This window comes from Coffea arabica, chromosome 11e (assembly GCF_036785885.1).
Source record: "Coffea arabica cultivar ET-39 chromosome 11e, Coffea Arabica ET-39 HiFi, whole genome shotgun sequence".
In the NCBI taxonomy this organism is placed as follows: Eukaryota; Viridiplantae; Streptophyta; class Magnoliopsida; order Gentianales; family Rubiaceae; genus Coffea; species Coffea arabica.
Window position 1 is genome coordinate 46,013,113 of NC_092331.1, and position 19,660 is coordinate 46,032,772.

At 39.2% G+C, this 19,660-nt stretch overlaps 16 non-coding genes across 16 annotated transcripts; all 16 read left to right on the forward strand.

Annotated features, from left to right (window-relative positions):
- Positions 1-756: 756 nt before the first annotated feature.
- On the forward strand, positions 757-875 carry LOC140029830 (5S ribosomal RNA). Its single transcript, XR_011833745.1, has one exon. It is a non-coding gene; the product is annotated as a 5S ribosomal RNA (ribosomal RNA).
- A 1,122-nt stretch (positions 876-1,997) lies between these two features.
- Positions 1,998-2,116, forward strand: LOC140029423 (5S ribosomal RNA). Its single transcript, XR_011833328.1, has one exon. It is a non-coding gene; the product is annotated as a 5S ribosomal RNA (ribosomal RNA).
- Positions 2,117-3,238: 1,122 nt separating this feature from the next.
- On the forward strand, positions 3,239-3,357 carry LOC140029424 (5S ribosomal RNA). Its single transcript, XR_011833329.1, has one exon. It is a non-coding gene; the product is annotated as a 5S ribosomal RNA (ribosomal RNA).
- Positions 3,358-4,479: 1,122 nt separating this feature from the next.
- LOC140029425 (5S ribosomal RNA) lies at positions 4,480-4,598 on the forward strand. The gene has a single exon (XR_011833330.1). It is a non-coding gene; the product is annotated as a 5S ribosomal RNA (ribosomal RNA).
- A 1,123-nt stretch (positions 4,599-5,721) lies between these two features.
- LOC140029426 (5S ribosomal RNA) lies at positions 5,722-5,840 on the forward strand. Its single transcript, XR_011833331.1, has one exon. It is a non-coding gene; the product is annotated as a 5S ribosomal RNA (ribosomal RNA).
- A 1,122-nt stretch (positions 5,841-6,962) lies between these two features.
- On the forward strand, positions 6,963-7,081 carry LOC140029427 (5S ribosomal RNA). The gene has a single exon (XR_011833332.1). It is a non-coding gene; the product is annotated as a 5S ribosomal RNA (ribosomal RNA).
- A 1,134-nt stretch (positions 7,082-8,215) lies between these two features.
- Positions 8,216-8,334, forward strand: LOC140029428 (5S ribosomal RNA). The gene has a single exon (XR_011833333.1). It is a non-coding gene; the product is annotated as a 5S ribosomal RNA (ribosomal RNA).
- Positions 8,335-9,469: 1,135 nt separating this feature from the next.
- Positions 9,470-9,588, forward strand: LOC140029430 (5S ribosomal RNA). Its single transcript, XR_011833335.1, has one exon. It is a non-coding gene; the product is annotated as a 5S ribosomal RNA (ribosomal RNA).
- Positions 9,589-10,723: 1,135 nt separating this feature from the next.
- LOC140029431 (5S ribosomal RNA) lies at positions 10,724-10,842 on the forward strand. Its single transcript, XR_011833336.1, has one exon. It is a non-coding gene; the product is annotated as a 5S ribosomal RNA (ribosomal RNA).
- A 1,135-nt stretch (positions 10,843-11,977) lies between these two features.
- On the forward strand, positions 11,978-12,096 carry LOC140029432 (5S ribosomal RNA). The gene has a single exon (XR_011833337.1). It is a non-coding gene; the product is annotated as a 5S ribosomal RNA (ribosomal RNA).
- A 1,135-nt stretch (positions 12,097-13,231) lies between these two features.
- On the forward strand, positions 13,232-13,350 carry LOC140029433 (5S ribosomal RNA). Its single transcript, XR_011833338.1, has one exon. It is a non-coding gene; the product is annotated as a 5S ribosomal RNA (ribosomal RNA).
- Positions 13,351-14,485: 1,135 nt separating this feature from the next.
- LOC140029434 (5S ribosomal RNA) lies at positions 14,486-14,604 on the forward strand. Its single transcript, XR_011833339.1, has one exon. It is a non-coding gene; the product is annotated as a 5S ribosomal RNA (ribosomal RNA).
- Positions 14,605-15,739: 1,135 nt separating this feature from the next.
- Positions 15,740-15,858, forward strand: LOC140029435 (5S ribosomal RNA). Its single transcript, XR_011833340.1, has one exon. It is a non-coding gene; the product is annotated as a 5S ribosomal RNA (ribosomal RNA).
- A 1,135-nt stretch (positions 15,859-16,993) lies between these two features.
- LOC140029436 (5S ribosomal RNA) lies at positions 16,994-17,112 on the forward strand. The gene has a single exon (XR_011833341.1). It is a non-coding gene; the product is annotated as a 5S ribosomal RNA (ribosomal RNA).
- A 1,135-nt stretch (positions 17,113-18,247) lies between these two features.
- Positions 18,248-18,366, forward strand: LOC140029437 (5S ribosomal RNA). Its single transcript, XR_011833342.1, has one exon. It is a non-coding gene; the product is annotated as a 5S ribosomal RNA (ribosomal RNA).
- A 1,125-nt stretch (positions 18,367-19,491) lies between these two features.
- LOC140029438 (5S ribosomal RNA) lies at positions 19,492-19,610 on the forward strand. The gene has a single exon (XR_011833343.1). It is a non-coding gene; the product is annotated as a 5S ribosomal RNA (ribosomal RNA).
- The last annotated feature ends 50 nt before the right edge of the window (positions 19,611-19,660 follow it).

Genomic DNA, 19,660 nt, shown 5'->3' on the forward strand with positions numbered 1-19,660 from the left:
GACCCGTTTACGAATTAAAAATAATTTAATAAACATAAAAATAATTTTATCTAACTAAACTAAGTTATTCTTTTTTTCAAAGGCATTAATTACTTAATCCTAAACGAATTTATTTAATTTGTGTGAAGTTGAAATTATTATACTTGGACAAATAATATATTATATTATTTTTCACTTTTGTATTGTTTTAATTTATTTTATATTTTGCTTGGGATAAAACACTTTTACGGTGTTTAATTTATTTTAGATTTGATTTGGAATCATTTATTTAAATTTTTATTACTTGATTATGTAATTAGTTTTGTGAGAAATTGATTTTATTAGAAATTACATTGATAAATTAATAAATTAAAATTAAGTTTCGGGTCATTTCGGGTCGACCCGCCGCCCCGTAAACCTGAAATTTTCGGGTTCGGGTCAGCATACCTGACCCGTCACGGGTTGGCGGGTCGGGGTTCGGGTCAACAGATTTTCTGGCGGGTCTGTTGACCCGAACCCGACCCGCCAACCTGATTTGGACCCGAATTGCCACCCCTAACTGCAAGCGTGAAGGATTGATTTCATGATAATTTAGAGTTGCGGGATGAGGGAAAAAAACAGGGTGCAAATCAATAACAAAAAAAAATATAAAGTAAATAAATAAAAGGATAAGAGGAAAATGCTTGAATTGACGCTTAAAATGAATTTCGGCCTAGAAAAGCCACACTGCTTCGCAGGACGGGGTAGTTTAAAAGAATAAAGCGAAAGGAACATGGCGGGTGCGATCATACCAGCACTAATGCACCGGATCCCATCAGAACTCCGAAGTTAAGCGTGCTTGGGCGAGAGTAGTACTAGGATGGGTGACCCCCTGGGAAATCCTCGTGTTGCACCCCTCTCTTTTTTGTTTCGAAATCCAAATTTCCTATTCGTTCTTTATCCTGTAGTAATTTAGCTCCGTCGGAACGATTGCTTAATATTTTGCTTCTTATCGAAGCGTGAAGGAGGATCTGAAGGCGCGAGACAAATCAGGAACGGTACGGCTCGATCAAAGCCCGGATCGTCGCTCAAATTTGTCGGCGCAAATGTATCACCGCAACTAGGGGTGGCAATTTTCGACACGACACGAACCTAACACGAAATTAATGGGTTTGGGTTGAGGTTTCGGGAATTCGGGTCAGAATCGGGTTGGACCCGATGAACCCGAAAAGAAAACCGGTCGATTTCGGGTCAACCCGTGGTGACCTGATATGACCCGATATGACCCGTTTACGAATTAAAAATAATTTAATAAACATAAAAATAATTTTATCTAACTAAACTAAGTTATTCTTTTTTTCAAAGGCATTAATTACTTAATCCTAAACGAATTTATTTAATTTGTGTGAAGTTGAAATTATTATACTTGGACAAATAATATATTATATTATTTTTCACTTTTGTATTGTTTTAATTTATTTTATATTTTGCTTGGGATAAAACACTTTTACGGTGTTTAATTTATTTTAGATTTGATTTGGAATCATTTATTTAAATTTTTATTACTTGATTATGTAATTAGTTTTGTGAGAAATTGATTTTATTAGAAATTACAGTGATAAATTAATAAATTAAAATTAAGTTTCGGGTCATTTCGGGTCGACCCGCCGCCCCGTAAACCTGAAATTTTCGGGTTCGGGTCAGCATACCTGACCCGTCACGGGTTGGCGGGTCGGGGTTCGGGTCAACAGATTTTCTGGCGGGTCTGTTGACCCGAACCCGACCCGCCAACCTGATTTGGACCCGAATTGCCACCCCTAAATGCAAGCGTGAAGGATTGATTTCATGATAATTTAGAGTTGCGGGATGAGGGAAAAAAACAGGGTGCAAATCAATAACAAAAAAAAATATAAAGTAAATAAATAAAAGGATAAGAGGAAAATGCTTGAATTGACGCTTAAAATGAATTTCGGTCTAGAAAAGCCACACTGCTTCGCAGGACGGGGTAGTTTAAAAGAATAAAGCGAAAGGAACATGGCGGGTGCGATCATACCAGCACTAATGCACCGGATCCCATCAGAACTCCGAAGTTAAGCGTGCTTGGGCGAGAGTAGTACTAGGATGGGTGACCCCCTGGGAAGTCCTCGTGTTGCACCCCTCTCTTTTTTGTTTCGAAATCCAAATTTCCTATTCGTTCTTTATCCTGTAGTAATTTAGCTCCGTCGGAACGATTGCTTAATATTTTGCTTCTTGTCGAAGCGTGAAGGAGGATCTGAAGGCGCGAGACAAATCAGGAACGGTACGGCTCGATCAAAGCCCGGATCGTCGCTCAAATTTGTCGGCGCAAATGTATCACCGCAACTAGGGGTGGCAATTTTCGACACGACACGAACCTAACACGAAATTAATGGGTTTGGGTTGAGGTTTCGGGAATTCGGGTCAGAATCGGGTTGGACCCGATGAACCCGAAAAGAAAACCGGTCGATTTCGGGTCAACCCGTGGTGACCTGATATGACCCGATATGACCCGTTTACGAATTAAAAATAATTTAATAAACATAAAAATAATTTTATCTAACTAAACTAAGTTATTCTTTTTTTCAAAGGCATTAATTACTTAATCCTAAACGAATTTATTTAATTTGTGTGAAGTTGAAATTATTATACTTGGACAAATAATATATTATATTATTTTTCACTTTTGTATTGTTTTAATTTATTTTATATTTTGCTTGGGATAAAACACTTTTACGGTGTTTAATTTATTTTAGATTTGATTTGGAATCATTTATTTAAATTTTTATTACTTGATTATGTAATTAGTTTTGTGAGAAATTGATTTTATTAGAAATTACAGTGATAAATTAATAAATTAAAATTAAGTTTCGGGTCATTTCGGGTCGACCCGCCGCCCCGTAAACCTGAAATTTTCGGGTTCGGGTCAGCATACCTGACCCGTCACGGGTTGGCGGGTCGGGGTTCGGGTCAACAGATTTTCTGGCGGGTCTGTTGACCCGAACCCGACCCGCCAACCTGATTTGGACCCGAATTGCCACCCCTAACTGCAAGCGTGAAGGATTGATTTCATGATAATTTAGAGTTGCGGGATGAGGGAAAAAAACAGGGTGCAAATCAATAACAAAAAAAAATATAAAGTAAATAAATAAAAGGATAAGAGGAAAATGCTTGAATTGACGCTTAAAATGAATTTCGGTCTAGAAAAGCCACACTGCTTCGCAGGACGGGGTAGTTTAAAAGAATAAAGCGAAAGGAACATGGCGGGTGCGATCATACCAGCACTAATGCACCGGATCCCATCAGAACTCCGAAGTTAAGCGTGCTTGGGCGAGAGTAGTACTAGGATGGGTGACCCCCTGGGAAGTCCTCGTGTTGCACCCCTCTCTTTTTTGTTTCGAAATCCAAATTTCCTATTCGTTCTTTATCCTGTAGTAATTTAGCTCCGTCGGAACGATTGCTTAATATTTTGCTTCTTGTCGAAGCGTGAAGGAGGATCTGAAGGCGCGAGACAAATCAGGAACGGTACGGCTCGATCAAAGCCCGGATCGTCGCTCAAATTTGTCGGCGCAAATGTATCACCGCAACTAGGGGTGGCAATTTTCGACACGACACGAACCTAACACGAAATTAATGGGTTTGGGTTGAGGTTTCGGGAATTCGGGTCAGAATCGGGTTGGACCCGATGAACCCGAAAAGAAAACCGGTCGATTTCGGGTCAACCCGTGGTGACCTGATATGACCCGATATGACCCGTTTACGAATTAAAAATAATTTAATAAACATAAAAATAATTTTATCTAACTAAACTAAGTTATTCTTTTTTTCAAAGGCATTAATTACTTAATCCTAAACGAATTTATTTAATTTGTGTGAAGTTGAAATTATTATACTTGGACAAATAATATATTATATTATTTTTCACTTTTGTATTGTTTTAATTTATTTTATATTTTGCTTGGGATAAAACACTTTTACGGTGTTTAATTTATTTTAGATTTGATTTGGAATCATTTATTTAAATTTTTATTACTTGATTATGTAATTAGTTTTGTGAGAAATTGATTTTATTAGAAATTACAGTGATAAATTAATAAATTAAAATTAAGTTTCGGGTCATTTCGGGTCGACCCGCCGCCCCGTAAACCTGAAATTTTCGGGTTCGGGTCAGCATACCTGACCCGTCACGGGTTGGCGGGTCGGGGTTCGGGTCAACAGATTTTCTGGCGGGTCTGTTGACCCGAACCCGACCCGCCAACCTGATTTGGACCCGAATTGCCACCCCTAACTGCAAGCGTGAAGGATTGATTTCATGATAATTTAGAGTTGCGGGATGAGGGAAAAAAACAGGGTGCAAATCAATAACAAAAAAAAATATAAAGTAAATAAATAAAAGGATAAGACGAAAATGCTTGAATTGACGCTTAAAATGAATTTCGGTCTAGAAAAGCCACACTGCTTCGCAGGACGGGGTAGTTTAAAAGAATAAAGCGAAAGGAACATGGCGGGTGCGATCATACCAGCACTAATGCACCGGATCCCATCAGAACTCCGAAGTTAAGCGTGCTTGGGCGAGAGTAGTACTAGGATGGGTGACCCCCTGGGAAGTCCTCGTGTTGCACCCCTCTCTTTTTTGTTTCGAAATCCAAATTTTTCTATTCGTTCTTTATCCTGTAGTAATTTAGCTCCGTCGGAACGATTGCTTAATATTTTGCTTCTTGTCGAAGCGTGAAGGAGGATCTGAAGGCGCGAGACAAATCAGGAACGGTACGGCTCGATCAAAGCCCGGATCGTCGCTCAAATTTGTCGGCGCAAATGTATCACCGCAACTAGGGGTGGCAATTTTCGACACGACACGAACCTAACACGAAATTAATGGGTTTGGGTTGAGGTTTCGGGAATTCGGGTCAGAATCGGGTTGGACCCGATGAACCCGAAAAGAAAACCGGTCGATTTCGGGTCAACCCGTGGTGACCTGATATGACCCGATATGACCCGTTTACGAATTAAAAATAATTTAATAAACATAAAAATAATTTTATCTAACTAAACTAAGTTATTCTTTTTTTCAAAGGCATTAATTACTTAATCCTAAACGAATTTATTTAATTTGTGTGAAGTTGAAATTATTATACTTGGACAAATAATATATTATATTATTTTTCACTTTTGTATTGTTTTAATTTATTTTATATTTTGCTTGGGATAAAACACTTTTACGGTGTTTAATTTATTTTAGATTTGATTTGGAATCATTTATTTAAATTTTTATTACTTGATTATGTAATTAGTTTTGTGAGAAATTGATTTTATTAGAAATTACAGTGATAAATTAATAAATTAAAATTAAGTTTCGGGTCATTTCGGGTCGACCCGCCGCCCCGTAAACCTGAAATTTTCGGGTTCGGGTCAGCATACCTGACCCGTCACGGGTTGGCGGGTCGGGGTTCGGGTCAACAGATTTTCTGGCGGGTCTGTTGACCCGAACCCGACCCGCCAACCTGATTTGGACCCGAATTGCCACCCCTAACTGCAAGCGTGAAGGATTGATTTCATGATAATTTAGAGTTGCGGGATGAGGGAAAAAAACAGGGTGCAAATCAATAACAAAAAAAAATATAAAGTAAATAAATAAAAGGATAAGAGGAAAATGCTTGAATTGACGCTTAAAATGAATTTCGGTCTAGAAAAGCCACACTGCTTCGCAGGACGGGGTAGTTTAAAAGAATAAAGCGAAAGGAACATGGCGGGTGCGATCATACCAGCACTAATGCACCGGATCCCATCAGAACTCCGAAGTTAAGCGTGCTTGGGCGAGAGTAGTACTAGGATGGGTGACCCCCTGGGAAGTCCTCGTGTTGCACCCCTCTCTTTTTTGTTTCGAAATCCAAATTTCCTATTCGTTCTTTATCCTGTAGTAATTTAGCTCCGTCGGAACGATTGCTTAATATTTTGCTTCTTGTCGAAGCGTGAAGGAGGATCTGAAGGCGCGAGACAAATCAGGAACGGTACGGCTCGATCAAAGCCCGGATCGTCGCTCAAATTTGTCGGCGCAAATGTATCACCGCAACTAGGGGTGGCAATTTTCGACACGACACGAACCTAACACGAAATTAATGGGTTTGGGTTGAGGTTTCGGGAATTCGGGTCAGAATCGGGTTGGACCCGATGAACCCGAAAAGAAAACCGGTCGATTTCGGGTCAACCCGTGGTGACCTGATATGACCCGATATGACCCGTTTACGAATTAAAAATAATTTAATAAACATAAAAATAATTTTATCTAACTAAACTAAGTTATTCTTTTTTTCAAAGGCATTAATTACTTAATCCTAAACGAATTTATTTAATTTGTGTGAAGTTGAAATTATTATACTTGGACAAATAATATATTATATTATTTTTCACTTTTGTATTGTTTTAATTTATTTTATATTTTGCTTGGGATAAAACACTTTTACGGTGTTTAATTTATTTTAGATTTGATTTGGAATCATTTATTTAAATTTTTATTACTTGATTATGTAATTAGTTTTGTGAGAAATTGATTTTATTAGAAATTACAGTGATAAATTAATAAATTAAAATTAAGTTTCGGGTCATTTCGGGTCGACCCGCCGCCCCGTAAACCTGAAATTTTCGGGTTCGGGTCAGCATACCTGACCCGTCACGGGTTGGCGGGTCGGGGTTCGGGTCAACAGATTTTCTGGCGGGTCTGTTGACCCGAACCCGACCCGCCAACCTGATTTGGACCCGAATTGCCACCCCTAACTGCAAGCGTGAAGGATTGATTTCATGATAATTTAGAGTTGCGGGATGAGGGAAAAAAACAGGGTGCAAATCAATAACAAAAAAAAATATAAAGTAAATAAATAAAAGGATAAGAGGAAAATGCTTGAATTGACGCTTAAAATGAATTTCGGTCTAGAAAAGCCACACTGCTTCGCAGGACGGGGTAGTTTAAAAGAATAAAGCGAAAGGAATATGGCGGGTGCGATCATACCAGCACTAATGCACCGGATCCCATCAGAACTCCGAAGTTAAGCGTGCTTGGGCGAGAGTAGTACTAGGATGGGTGACCCCCTGGGAAGTCCTCGTGTTGCACCCCTCTCTTTTTTGTTTCGAAATCCAAATTTCCTATTCGTTCTTTATCCTGTAGTAATTTAGCTCCGTCGGAACGATTGCTTAATATTTTGCTTCTTGTCGAAGCGTGAAGGAGGATCTGAAGGCGCGAGACAAATCAGGAACGGTACGGCTCGATCAAAGCCCGGATCGTCGCTCAAATTTGTCGGCGCAAATGTATCACCGCAATTAGGGGTGGCAATTTTCGACACGACCTGAAAACACGACACGAACCTAACACGAAATTAATGGGTTTGGGTTGAGGTTTCGGGAATTCGGGTCAGAATCGGGTTGGACCCGATGAACCCGAAAAGAAAACCGGTCGATTTCGGGTCAACCCGTGGTGACCTGATATGACCCGATATGACCCGTTTACGAATTAAAAATAATTTAATAAACATAAAAATAATTTTATCTAACTAAACTAAGTTATTCTTTTTTTCAAAGGCATTAATTACTTAATCCTAAACGAATTTATTTAATTTGTGTGAAGTTGAAATTATTATACTTGGACAAATAATATATTATATTATTTTTCACTTTTGTATTGTTTTAATTTATTTTATATTTTGCTTGGGATAAAACACTTTTACGGTGTTTAATTTATTTTAGATTTGATTTGGAATCATTTATTTAAATTTTTATTACTTGATTATGTAATTAGTTTTGTGAGAAATTGATTTTATTAGAAATTACAGTGATAAATTAATAAATTAAAATTAAGTTTCGGGTCATTTCGGGTCGACCCGCCGCCCCGTAAACCTGAAATTTTCGGGTTCGGGTCAGCATACCTGACCCGTCACGGGTTGGCGGGTCGGGGTTCGGGTCAACAGATTTTCTGGCGGGTCTGTTGACCCGAACCCGACCCGCCAACCTGATTTGGACCCGAATTGCCACCCCTAACTGCAAGCGTGAAGGATTGATTTCATGATAATTTAGAGTTGCGGGATGAGGGAAAAAAACAGGGTGCAAATCAATAAAAAAAAAAATATAAAGTAAATAAATAAAAGGATAAGAGGAAAATGCTTGAATTGACGCTTAAAATGAATTTCGGTCTAGAAAAGCCACACTGCTTCGCAGGACGGGGTAGTTTAAAAGAATAAAGCGAAAGGAACATGGCGGGTGCGATCATACCAGCACTAATGCACCGGATCCCATCAGAACTCCGAAGTTAAGCGTGCTTGGGCGAGAGTAGTACTAGGATGGGTGACCCCCTGGGAAGTCCTCGTGTTGCACCCCTCTTTTTTTTGTTTCGAAATCCAAATTTCCTATTCGTTCTTTATCCTGTAGTAATTTAGCTCCGTCGGAACGATTGCTTAATATTTTGCTTCTTGTCGAAGCGTGAAGGAGGATCTGAAGGCGCGAGACAAATCAGGAACGGTACGGCTCGATCAAAGCCCGGATCGTCGCTCAAATTTGTCGGCGCAAATGTATCAACGCAACTAGGGGTGGCAATTTTCGACACGACCTGAAAACACGACACGAACCTAACACGAAATTAATGGGTTTGGGTTGAGGTTTCGGGAATTCGGGTCAGAATCGGGTTGGACCCGATGAACCCGAAAAGAAAACCGGTCGATTTCGGGTCAACCCGTGGTGACCTGATATGACCCGATATGACCCGTTTACGAATTAAAAATAATTTAATAAACATAAAAATAATTTTATCTAACTAAACTAAGTTATTCTTTTTTTCAAAGGCATTAATTACTTAATCCTAAACGAATTTATTTAATTTGTGTGAAGTTGAAATTATTATACTTGGACAAATAATATATTATATTATTTTTCACTTTTGTATTGTTTTAATTTATTTTATATTTTGCTTGGGATAAAACACTTTTACGGTGTTTAATTTATTTTAGATTTGATTTGGAATCATTTATTTAAATTTTTATTACTTGATTATGTAATTAGTTTTGTGAGAAATTGATTTTATTAGAAATTACAGTGATAAATTAATAAATTAAAATTAAGTTTCGGGTCATTTCGGGTCGACCCGCCGCCCCGTAAACCTGAAATTTTCGGGTTCGGGTCAGCATACCTGACCCGTCACGGGTTGGCGGGTCGGGGTTCGGGTCAACAGATTTTCTGGCGGGTCTGTTGACCCGAACCCGACCCGCCAACCTGATTTGGACCCGAATTGCCACCCCTAACTGCAAGCGTGAAGGATTGATTTCATGATAATTTAGAGTTGCGGGATGAGGGAAAAAAACAGGGTGCAAATCAATAACAAAAAAAAATATAAAGTAAATAAATAAAAGGATAAGAGGAAAATGCTTGAATTGACGCTTAAAATGAATTTCGGTCTAGAAAAGCCACACTGCTTCGCAGGACGGGGTAGTTTAAAAGAATAAAGCGAAAGGAACATGGCGGGTGCGATCATACCAGCACTAATGCACCGGATCCCATCAGAACTCCGAAGTTAAGCGTGCTTGGGCGAGAGTAGTACTAGGATGGGTGACCCCCTGGGAAGTCCTCGTGTTGCACCCCTCTCTTTTTTGTTTCGAAATCCAAATTTCCTATTCGTTCTTTATCCTGTAGTAATTTAGCTCCGTCGGAACGATTGCTTAATATTTTGCTTCTTGTCGAAGCGTGAAGGAGGATCTGAAGGCGCGAGACAAATCAGGAACGGTACGGCTCGATCAAAGCCCGGATCGTCGCTCAAATTTGTCGGCGCAAATGTATCACCGCAACTAGGGGTGGCAATTTTCGACACGACCTGAAAACACGACACGAACCTAACACGAAATTAATGGGTTTGGGTTGAGGTTTCGGGAATTCGGGTCAGAATCGGGTTGGACCCGATGAACCCGAAAAGAAAACCGGTCGATTTCGGGTCAACCCGTGGTGACCTGATATGACCCGATATGACCCGTTTACGAATTAAAAATAATTTAATAAACATAAAAATAATTTTATCTAACTAAACTAAGTTATTCTTTTTTTCAAAGGCATTAATTACTTAATCCTAAACGAATTTATTTAATTTGTGTGAAGTTGAAATTATTATACTTGGACAAATAATATATTATATTATTTTTCACTTTTGTATTGTTTTAATTTATTTTATATTTTGCTTGGGATAAAACACTTTTACGGTGTTTAATTTATTTTAGATTTGATTTGGAATCATTTATTTAAATTTTTATTACTTGATTATGTAATTAGTTTTGTGAGAAATTGATTTTATTAGAAATTACAGTGATAAATTAATAAATTAAAATTAAGTTTCGGGTCATTTCGGGTCGACCCGCCGCCCCGTAAACCTGAAATTTTCGGGTTCGGGTCAGCATACCTGACCCGTCACGGGTTGGCGGGTCGGGGTTCGGGTCAACAGATTTTCTGGCGGGTCTGTTGACCCGAACCCGACCCGCCAACCTGATTTGGACCCGAATTGCCACCCCTAACTGCAAGCGTGAAGGATTGATTTCATGATAATTTAGAGTTGCGGGATGAGGGAAAAAAACAGGGTGCAAATCAATAACAAAAAAAAATATAAAGTAAATAAATAAAAGGATAAGAGGAAAATGCTTGAATTGACGCTTAAAATGAATTTCGGTCTAGAAAAGCCACACTGCTTCGCAGGACGGGGTAGTTTAAAAGAATAAAGCGAAAGGAACATGGCGGGTGCGATCATACCAGCACTAATGCACCGGATCCCATCAGAACTCCGAAGTTAAGCGTGCTTGGGCGAGAGTAGTACTAGGATGGGTGACCCCCTGGGAAGTCCTCGTGTTGCACCCCTCTCTTTTTTGTTTCGAAATCCAAATTTCCTATTCGTTCTTTATCCTGTAGTAATTTAGCTCCGTCGGAACGATTGCTTAATATTTTGCTTCTTGTCGAAGCGTGAAGGAGGATCTGAAGGCGCGAGACAAATCAGGAACGGTACGGCTCGATCAAAGCCCGGATCGTCGCTCAAATTTGTCGGCGCAAATGTATCACCGCAATTAGGGGTGGCAATTTTCGACACGACCTGAAAACACGACACGAACCTAACACGAAATTAATGGGTTTGGGTTGAGGTTTCGGGAATTCGGGTCAGAATCGGGTTGGACCCGATGAACCCGAAAAGAAAACCGGTCGATTTCGGGTCAACCCGTGGTGACCTGATATGACCCGATATGACCCGTTTACGAATTAAAAATAATTTAATAAACATAAAAATAATTTTATCTAACTAAACTAAGTTATTCTTTTTTTCAAAGGCATTAATTACTTAATCCTAAACGAATTTATTTAATTTGTGTGAAGTTGAAATTATTATACTTGGACAAATAATATATTATATTATTTTTCACTTTTGTATTGTTTTAATTTATTTTATATTTTGCTTGGGATAAAACACTTTTACGGTGTTTAATTTATTTTAGATTTGATTTGGAATCATTTATTTAAATTTTTATTACTTGATTATGTAATTAGTTTTGTGAGAAATTGATTTTATTAGAAATTACAGTGATAAATTAATAAATTAAAATTAAGTTTCGGGTCATTTCGGGTCGACCCGCCGCCCCGTAAACCTGAAATTTTCGGGTTCGGGTCAGCATACCTGACCCGTCACGGGTTGGCGGGTCGGGGTTCGGGTCAACAGATTTTCTGGCGGGTCTGTTGACCCGAACCCGACCCGCCAACCTGATTTGGACCCGAATTGCCACCCCTAACTGCAAGCGTGAAGGATTGATTTCATGATAATTTAGAGTTGCGGGATGAGGGAAAAAAACAGGGTGCAAATCAATAACAAAAAAAAATATAAAGTAAATAAATAAAAGGATAAGAGGAAAATGCTTGAATTGACGCTTAAAATGAATTTCGGTCTAGAAAAGCCACACTGCTTCGCAGGACGGGGTAGTTTAAAAGAATAAAGCGAAAGGAACATGGCGGGTGCGATCATACCAGCACTAATGCACCGGATCCCATCAGAACTCCGAAGTTAAGCGTGCTTGGGCGAGAGTAGTACTAGGATGGGTGACCCCCTGGGAAGTCCTCGTGTTGCACCCCTCTCTTTTTTGTTTCGAAATCCAAATTTCCTATTCGTTCTTTATCCTGTAGTAATTTAGCTCCGTCGGAACGATTGCTTAATATTTTGCTTCTTGTCGAAGCGTGAAGGAGGATCTGAAGGCGCGAGACAAATCAGGAACGGTACGGCTCGATCAAAGCCCGGATCGTCGCTCAAATTTGTCGGCGCAAATGTATCAACGCAACTAGGGGTGGCAATTTTCGACACGACCTGAAAACACGACACGAACCTAACACGAAATTAATGGGTTTGGGTTGAGGTTTCGGGAATTCGGGTCAGAATCGGGTTGGACCCGATGAACCCGAAAAGAAAACCGGTCGATTTCGGGTCAACCCGTGGTGACCTGATATGACCCGATATGACCCGTTTACGAATTAAAAATAATTTAATAAACATAAAAATAATTTTATCTAACTAAACTAAGTTATTCTTTTTTTCAAAGGCATTAATTACTTAATCCTAAACGAATTTATTTAATTTGTGTGAAGTTGAAATTATTATACTTGGACAAATAATATATTATATTATTTTTCACTTTTGTATTGTTTTAATTTATTTTATATTTTGCTTGGGATAAAACACTTTTACGGTGTTTAATTTATTTTAGATTTGATTTGGAATCATTTATTTAAATTTTTATTACTTGATTATGTAATTAGTTTTGTGAGAAATTGATTTTATTAGAAATTACAGTGATAAATTAATAAATTAAAATTAAGTTTCGGGTCATTTCGGGTCGACCCGCCGCCCCGTAAACCTGAAATTTTCGGGTTCGGGTCAGCATACCTGACCCGTCACGGGTTGGCGGGTCGGGGTTCGGGTCAACAGATTTTCTGGCGGGTCTGTTGACCCGAACCCGACCCGCCAACCTGATTTGGACCCGAATTGCCACCCCTAACTGCAAGCGTGAAGGATTGATTTCATGATAATTTAGAGTTGCGGGATGAGGGAAAAAAACAGGGTGCAAATCAATAACAAAAAAAAATATAAAGTAAATAAATAAAAGGATAAGAGGAAAATGCTTGAATTGACGCTTAAAATGAATTTCGGTCTAGAAAAGCCACACTGCTTCGCAGGACGGGGTAGTTTAAAAGAATAAAGCGAAAGGAACATGGCGGGTGCGATCATACCAGCACTAATGCACCGGATCCCATCAGAACTCCGAAGTTAAGCGTGCTTGGGCGAGAGTAGTACTAGGATGGGTGACCCCCTGGGAAGTCCTCGTGTTGCACCCCTCTCTTTTTTGTTTCGAAATCCAAATTTCCTATTCGTTCTTTATCCTGTAGTAATTTAGCTCCGTCGGAACGATTGCTTAATATTTTGCTTCTTGTCGAAGCGTGAAGGAGGATCTGAAGGCGCGAGACAAATCAGGAACGGTACGGCTCGATCAAAGCCCGGATCGTCGCTCAAATTTGTCGGCGCAAATGTATCACCGCAACTAGGGGTGGCAATTTTCGACACGACCTGAAAACACGACACGAACCTAACACGAAATTAATGGGTTTGGGTTGAGGTTTCGGGAATTCGGGTCAGAATCGGGTTGGACCCGATGAACCCGAAAAGAAAACCGGTCGATTTCGGGTCAACCCGTGGTGACCTGATATGACCCGATATGACCCGTTTACGAATTAAAAATAATTTAATAAACATAAAAATAATTTTATCTAACTAAACTAAGTTATTCTTTTTTTCAAAGGCATTAATTACTTAATCCTAAACGAATTTATTTAATTTGTGTGAAGTTGAAATTATTATACTTGGACAAATAATATATTATATTATTTTTCACTTTTGTATTGTTTTAATTTATTTTATATTTTGCTTGGGATAAAACACTTTTACGGTGTTTAATTTATTTTAGATTTGATTTGGAATCATTTATTTAAATTTTTATTACTTGATTATGTAATTAGTTTTGTGAGAAATTGATTTTATTAGAAATTACAGTGATAAATTAATAAATTAAAATTAAGTTTCGGGTCATTTCGGGTCGACCCGCCGCCCCGTAAACCTGAAATTTTCGGGTTCGGGTCAGCATACCTGACCCGTCACGGGTTGGCGGGTCGGGGTTCGGGTCAACAGATTTTCTGGCGGGTCTGTTGACCCGAACCCGACCCGCCAACCTGATTTGGACCCGAATTGCCACCCCTAACTGCAAGCGTGAAGGATTGATTTCATGATAATTTAGAGTTGCGGGATGAGGGAAAAAAACAGGGTGCAAATCAATAACAAAAAAAAATATAAAGTAAATAAATAAAAGGATAAGAGGAAAATGCTTGAATTGACGCTTAAAATGAATTTCGGTCTAGAAAAGCCACACTGCTTCGCAGGACGGGGTAGTTTAAAAGAATAAAGCGAAAGGAACATGGCGGGTGCGATCATACCAGCACTAATGCACCGGATCCCATCAGAACTCCGAAGTTAAGCGTGCTTGGGCGAGAGTAGTACTAGGATGGGTGACCCCCTGGGAAGTCCTCGTGTTGCACCCCTCTCTTTTTTGTTTCGAAATCCAAATTTCCTATTCGTTCTTTATCCTGTAGTAATTTAGCTCCGTCGGAACGATTGCTTAATATTTTGCTTCTTGTCGAAGCGTGAAGGAGGATCTGAAGGCGCGAGACAAATCAGGAACGGTACGGCTCGATCAAAGCCCGGATCGTCGCTCAAATTTGTCGGCGCAAATGTATCACCGCAACTAGGGGCGGCAATTTTCGACACGACCTGAAAACACGACACGAACCTAACACGAAATTAATGGGTTTGGGTTGAGGTTTCGGGAATTCGGGTCAGAATCGGGTTGGACCCGATGAACCCGAAAAGAAAACCGGTCGATTTCGGGTCAACCCGTGGTGACCTGATATGACCCGATATGACCCGTTTACGAATTAAAAATAATTTAATAAACATAAAAATAATTTTATCTAACTAAACTAAGTTATTCTTTTTTTCAAAGGCATTAATTACTTAATCCTAAACGAATTTATTTAATTTGTGTGAAGTTGAAATTATTATACTTGGACAAATAATATATTATATTATTTTTCACTTTTGTATTGTTTTAATTTATTTTATATTTTGCTTGGGATAAAACACTTTTACGGTGTTTAATTTATTTTAGATTTGATTTGGAATCATTTATTTAAATTTTTATTACTTGATTATGTAATTAGTTTTGTGAGAAATTGATTTTATTAGAAATTACAGTGATAAATTAATAAATTAAAATTAAGTTTCGGGTCATTTCGGGTCGACCCGCCGCCCCGTAAACCTGAAATTTTCGGGTTCGGGTCAGCATACCTGACCCGTCACGGGTTGGCGGGTCGGGGTTCGGGTCAACAGATTTTCTGGCGGGTCTGTTGACCCAAACCCGACCCGCCAACCTGATTTGGACCCGAATTGCCACCCCTAACTGCAAGCGTGAAGGATTGATTTCATGATAATTTAGAGTTGCGGGATGAGGGAAAAAAACAGGGTGCAAATCAATAACAAAAAAAAATATAAAGTAAATAAATAAAAGGATAAGAGGAAAATGCTTGAATTGACGCTTAAAATGAATTTCGGTCTAGAAAAGCCACACTGCTTCGCAGGACGGGGTAGTTTAAAAGAATAAAGCGAAAGGAACATGGCGGGTGCGATCATACCAGCACTAATGCACCGGATCCCATCAGAACTCCGAAGTTAAGCGTGCTTGGGCGAGAGTAGTACTAGGATGGGTGACCCCCTGGGAAGTCCTCGTGTTGCACCCCTCTCTTTTTTGTTTCGAAATCCAAATTTCCTATTCGTTCTTTATCCTGTAGTAATTTAGCTCCGTCGGAACGATTGCTTAATATTTTGCTTCTTGTCGAAGCGTGAAGGAGGATCTGAAGGCGCGAGACAAATCAGGAACGGTACGGCTCGATCAAAGCCCGGATCGTCGCTCAAATTTGTCGGCGCAAATGTATCACCGCAACTAGGGGTGGCAATTTTCGACACGACCTGAAAACACGACACGAACCTAACACGAAATTAATGGGTTTGGGTTGAGGTTTCGGGAATTCGGGTCAGAATCGGGTTGGACCCGATGAACCCGAAAAGAAAACCGGTCGATTTCGGGTCAACCCGTGGTGACCTGATATGACCCGATATGACCCGTTTACGAATTAAAAATAATTTAATAAACATAAAAATAATTTTATCTAACTAAACTAAGTTATTCTTTTTTTCAAAGGCATTAATTACTTAATCCTAAACGAATTTATTTAATTTGTGTGAAGTTGAAATTATTATACTTGGACAAATAATATATTATATTATTTTTCACTTTTGTATTGTTTTAATTTATTTTATATTTTGCTTGGGATAAAACACTTTTACGGTGTTTAATTTATTTTAGATTTGATTTGGAATCATTTATTTAAATTTTTATTACTTGATTATGTAATTAGTTTTGTGAGAAATTGATTTTATTAGAAATTACAGTGATAAATTAATAAATTAAAATTAAGTTTCGGGTCATTTCGGGTCGACCCGCCGCCCCGTAAACCTGAAATTTTCGGGTTCGGGTCAGCATACCTGACCCGTCACGGGTTGGCGGGTCGGGGTTCGGGTCAACAGATTTTCTGGCGGGTCTGTTGACCCGAACCCGACCCGCCAACCTGATTTGGACCCGAATTGCCACCCCTAACTGCAAGCGTGAAGGATTGATTTCATGATAATTTAGAGTTGCGGGATGAGGGAAAAAAACAGGGTGCAAATCAATAACAAAAAAAAATATAAAGTAAATAAATAAAAGGATAAGAGGAAAATGCTTGAATTGACGCTTAAAATGAATTTCGGTCTAGAAAAGCCACACTGCTTCGCAGGACGGGGTAGTTTAAAAGAATAAAGCGAAAGGAACATGGCGGGTGCGATCATACCAGCACTAATGCACCGGATCCCATCAGAACTCCGAAGTTAAGCGTGCTTGGGCGAGAGTAGTACTAGGATGGGTGACCCCCTGGGAAGTCCTCGTGTTGCACCCCTCTCTTTTTTGTTTCGAAATCCAAATTTCCTATTCGTTCTTTATCCTGTAGTAATTTAGCTCCGTCGGAACGATTGCTTAATATTTTGCTTCTTGTCGAAGCGTGAAGGAGGATCTGAAGGCGCGAGACAAATCAGGAACGGTACGGCTCGATCAAAGCCCGGATCGTCGCTCAAATTTGTCGGCGCAAATGTATCACCGCAACTAGGGGTGGCAATTTTCGACACGACCTGAAAACACGACACGAACCTAACACGAAATTAATGGGTTTGGGTTGAGGTTTCGGGAATTCGGGTCAGAATCGGGTTGGACCCGATGAACCCGAAAAGAAAACCGGTCGATTTCGGGTCAACCCGTGGTGACCTGATATGACCCGATATGACCCGTTTACGAATTAAAAATAATTTAATAAACATAAAAATAATTTTATCTAACTAAACTAAGTTATTCTTTTTTTCAAAGGCATTAATTACTTAATCCTAAACGAATTTATTTAATTTGTGTGAAGTTGAAATTATTATACTTGGACAAATAATATATTATATTATTTTTCACTTTTGTATTGTTTTAATTTATTTTATATTTTGCTTGGGATAAAACACTTTTACGGTGTTTAATTTATTTTAGATTTGATTTGGAATCATTTATTTAAATTTTTATTACTTGATTATGTAATTAGTTTTGTGAGAAATTGATTTTATTAGAAATTACAGTGATAAATTAATAAATTAAAATTAAGTTTCGGGTCATTTCGGGTCGACCCGCCGCCCCGTAAACCTGAAATTTTCGGGTTCGGGTCAGCATACCTGACCCGTCACGGGTTGGCGGGTCGGGGTTCGGGTCAACAGATTTTCTGGCGGGTCTGTTGACCCGAACCCGACCCGCCAACCTGATTTGGACCCGAATTGCCACCCCTAACTGCAAGCGTGAAGGATTGATTTCATGATAATTTAGAGTTGCGGGATGAGGGAAAAAAACAGGGTGCAAATCAATAACAAAAAAAAATATAAAGTAAATAAATAAAAGGATAAGAGGAAAATGCTTGAATTGACGCTTAAAATGAATTTCGGTCTAGAAAAGCCACACTGCTTCGCAGGACGGGGTAGTTTAAAAGAATAAAGCGAAAGGAACATGGCGGGTGCGATCATACCAGCACTAATGCACCGGATCCCATCAGAACTCCGAAGTTAAGCGTGCTTGGGCGAGAGTAGTACTAGGATGGGTGACCCCCTGGGAAGTCCTCGTGTTGCACCCCTCTCTTTTTTGTTTCGAAATCCAAATTTCCTATTCGTTCTTTATCCTGTAGTAATTTAGCTCCGTCGGAACGATTGCTTAATATTTTGCTTCTTGTCGAAGCGTGAAGGAGGATCTGAAGGCGCGAGACAAATCAGGAACGGTACGGCTCGATCAAAGCCCGGATCGTCGCTCAAATTTGTCGGCGCAAATGTATCACCGCAACTAGGGGTGGCAATTTTCGACACGACCTGAAAACACGACACGAACCTAACACGAAATTAATGGGTTTGGGTTGAGGTTTCGGGAATTCGGGTCAGAATCGGGTTGGACCCGATGAACCCGAAAAGAAAACCGGTCGATTTCGGGTCAACCCGTGGTGACCTGATATGACCCGTTTACGAATTAAAAATAATTTAATAAACATAAAAATAATTTTATCTAACTAAACTAAGTTATTCTTTTTTTCAAAGGCATTAATTACTTAATCCTAAACGAATTTATTTAATTTGTGTGAAGTTGAAATTATTATACTTGGACAAATAATATATTATATTATTTTTCACTTTTGTATTGTTTTAATTTATTTTATATTTTGCTTGGGATAAAACACTTTTACGGTGTTTAATTTATTTTAGATTTGATTTGGAATCATTTATTTAAATTTTTATTACTTGATTATGTAATTAGTTTTGTGAGAAATTGATTTTATTAGAAATTACAGTGATAAATTAATAAATTAAAATTAAGTTTCGGGTCATTTCGGGTCGACCCGCCGCCCCGTAAACCTGAAATTTTCGGGTTCGGGTCAGCATACCTGACCCGTCACGGGTTGGCGGGTCGGGGTTCGGGTCAACAGATTTTCTGGCGGGTCTGTTGACCCGAACCCGACCCGCCAACCTGATTTGGACCCGAATTGCCACCCCTAACTGCAAGCGTGAAGGATTGATTTCATGATAATTTAGAGTTGCGGGATGAGGGAAAAAAACAGGGTGCAAATCAATAACAAAAAAAAATATAAAGTAAATAAATAAAAGGATAAGAGGAAAATGCTTGAATTGACGCTTAAAATGAATTTCGGTCTAGAAAAGCCACACTGCTTCGCAGGACGGGGTAGTTTAAAAGAATAAAGCGAAAGGAACATGGCGGGTGCGATCATACCAGCACTAATGCACCGGATCCCATCAGAACTCCGAAGTTAAGCGTGCTTGGGCGAGAGTAGTACTAGGATGGGTGACCCCCTGGGAAGTCCTCGTGTTGCACCCCTCTCTTTTTTGTTTCGAAATCCAAATTTCCTATTCGTTCTTTATCCTGTA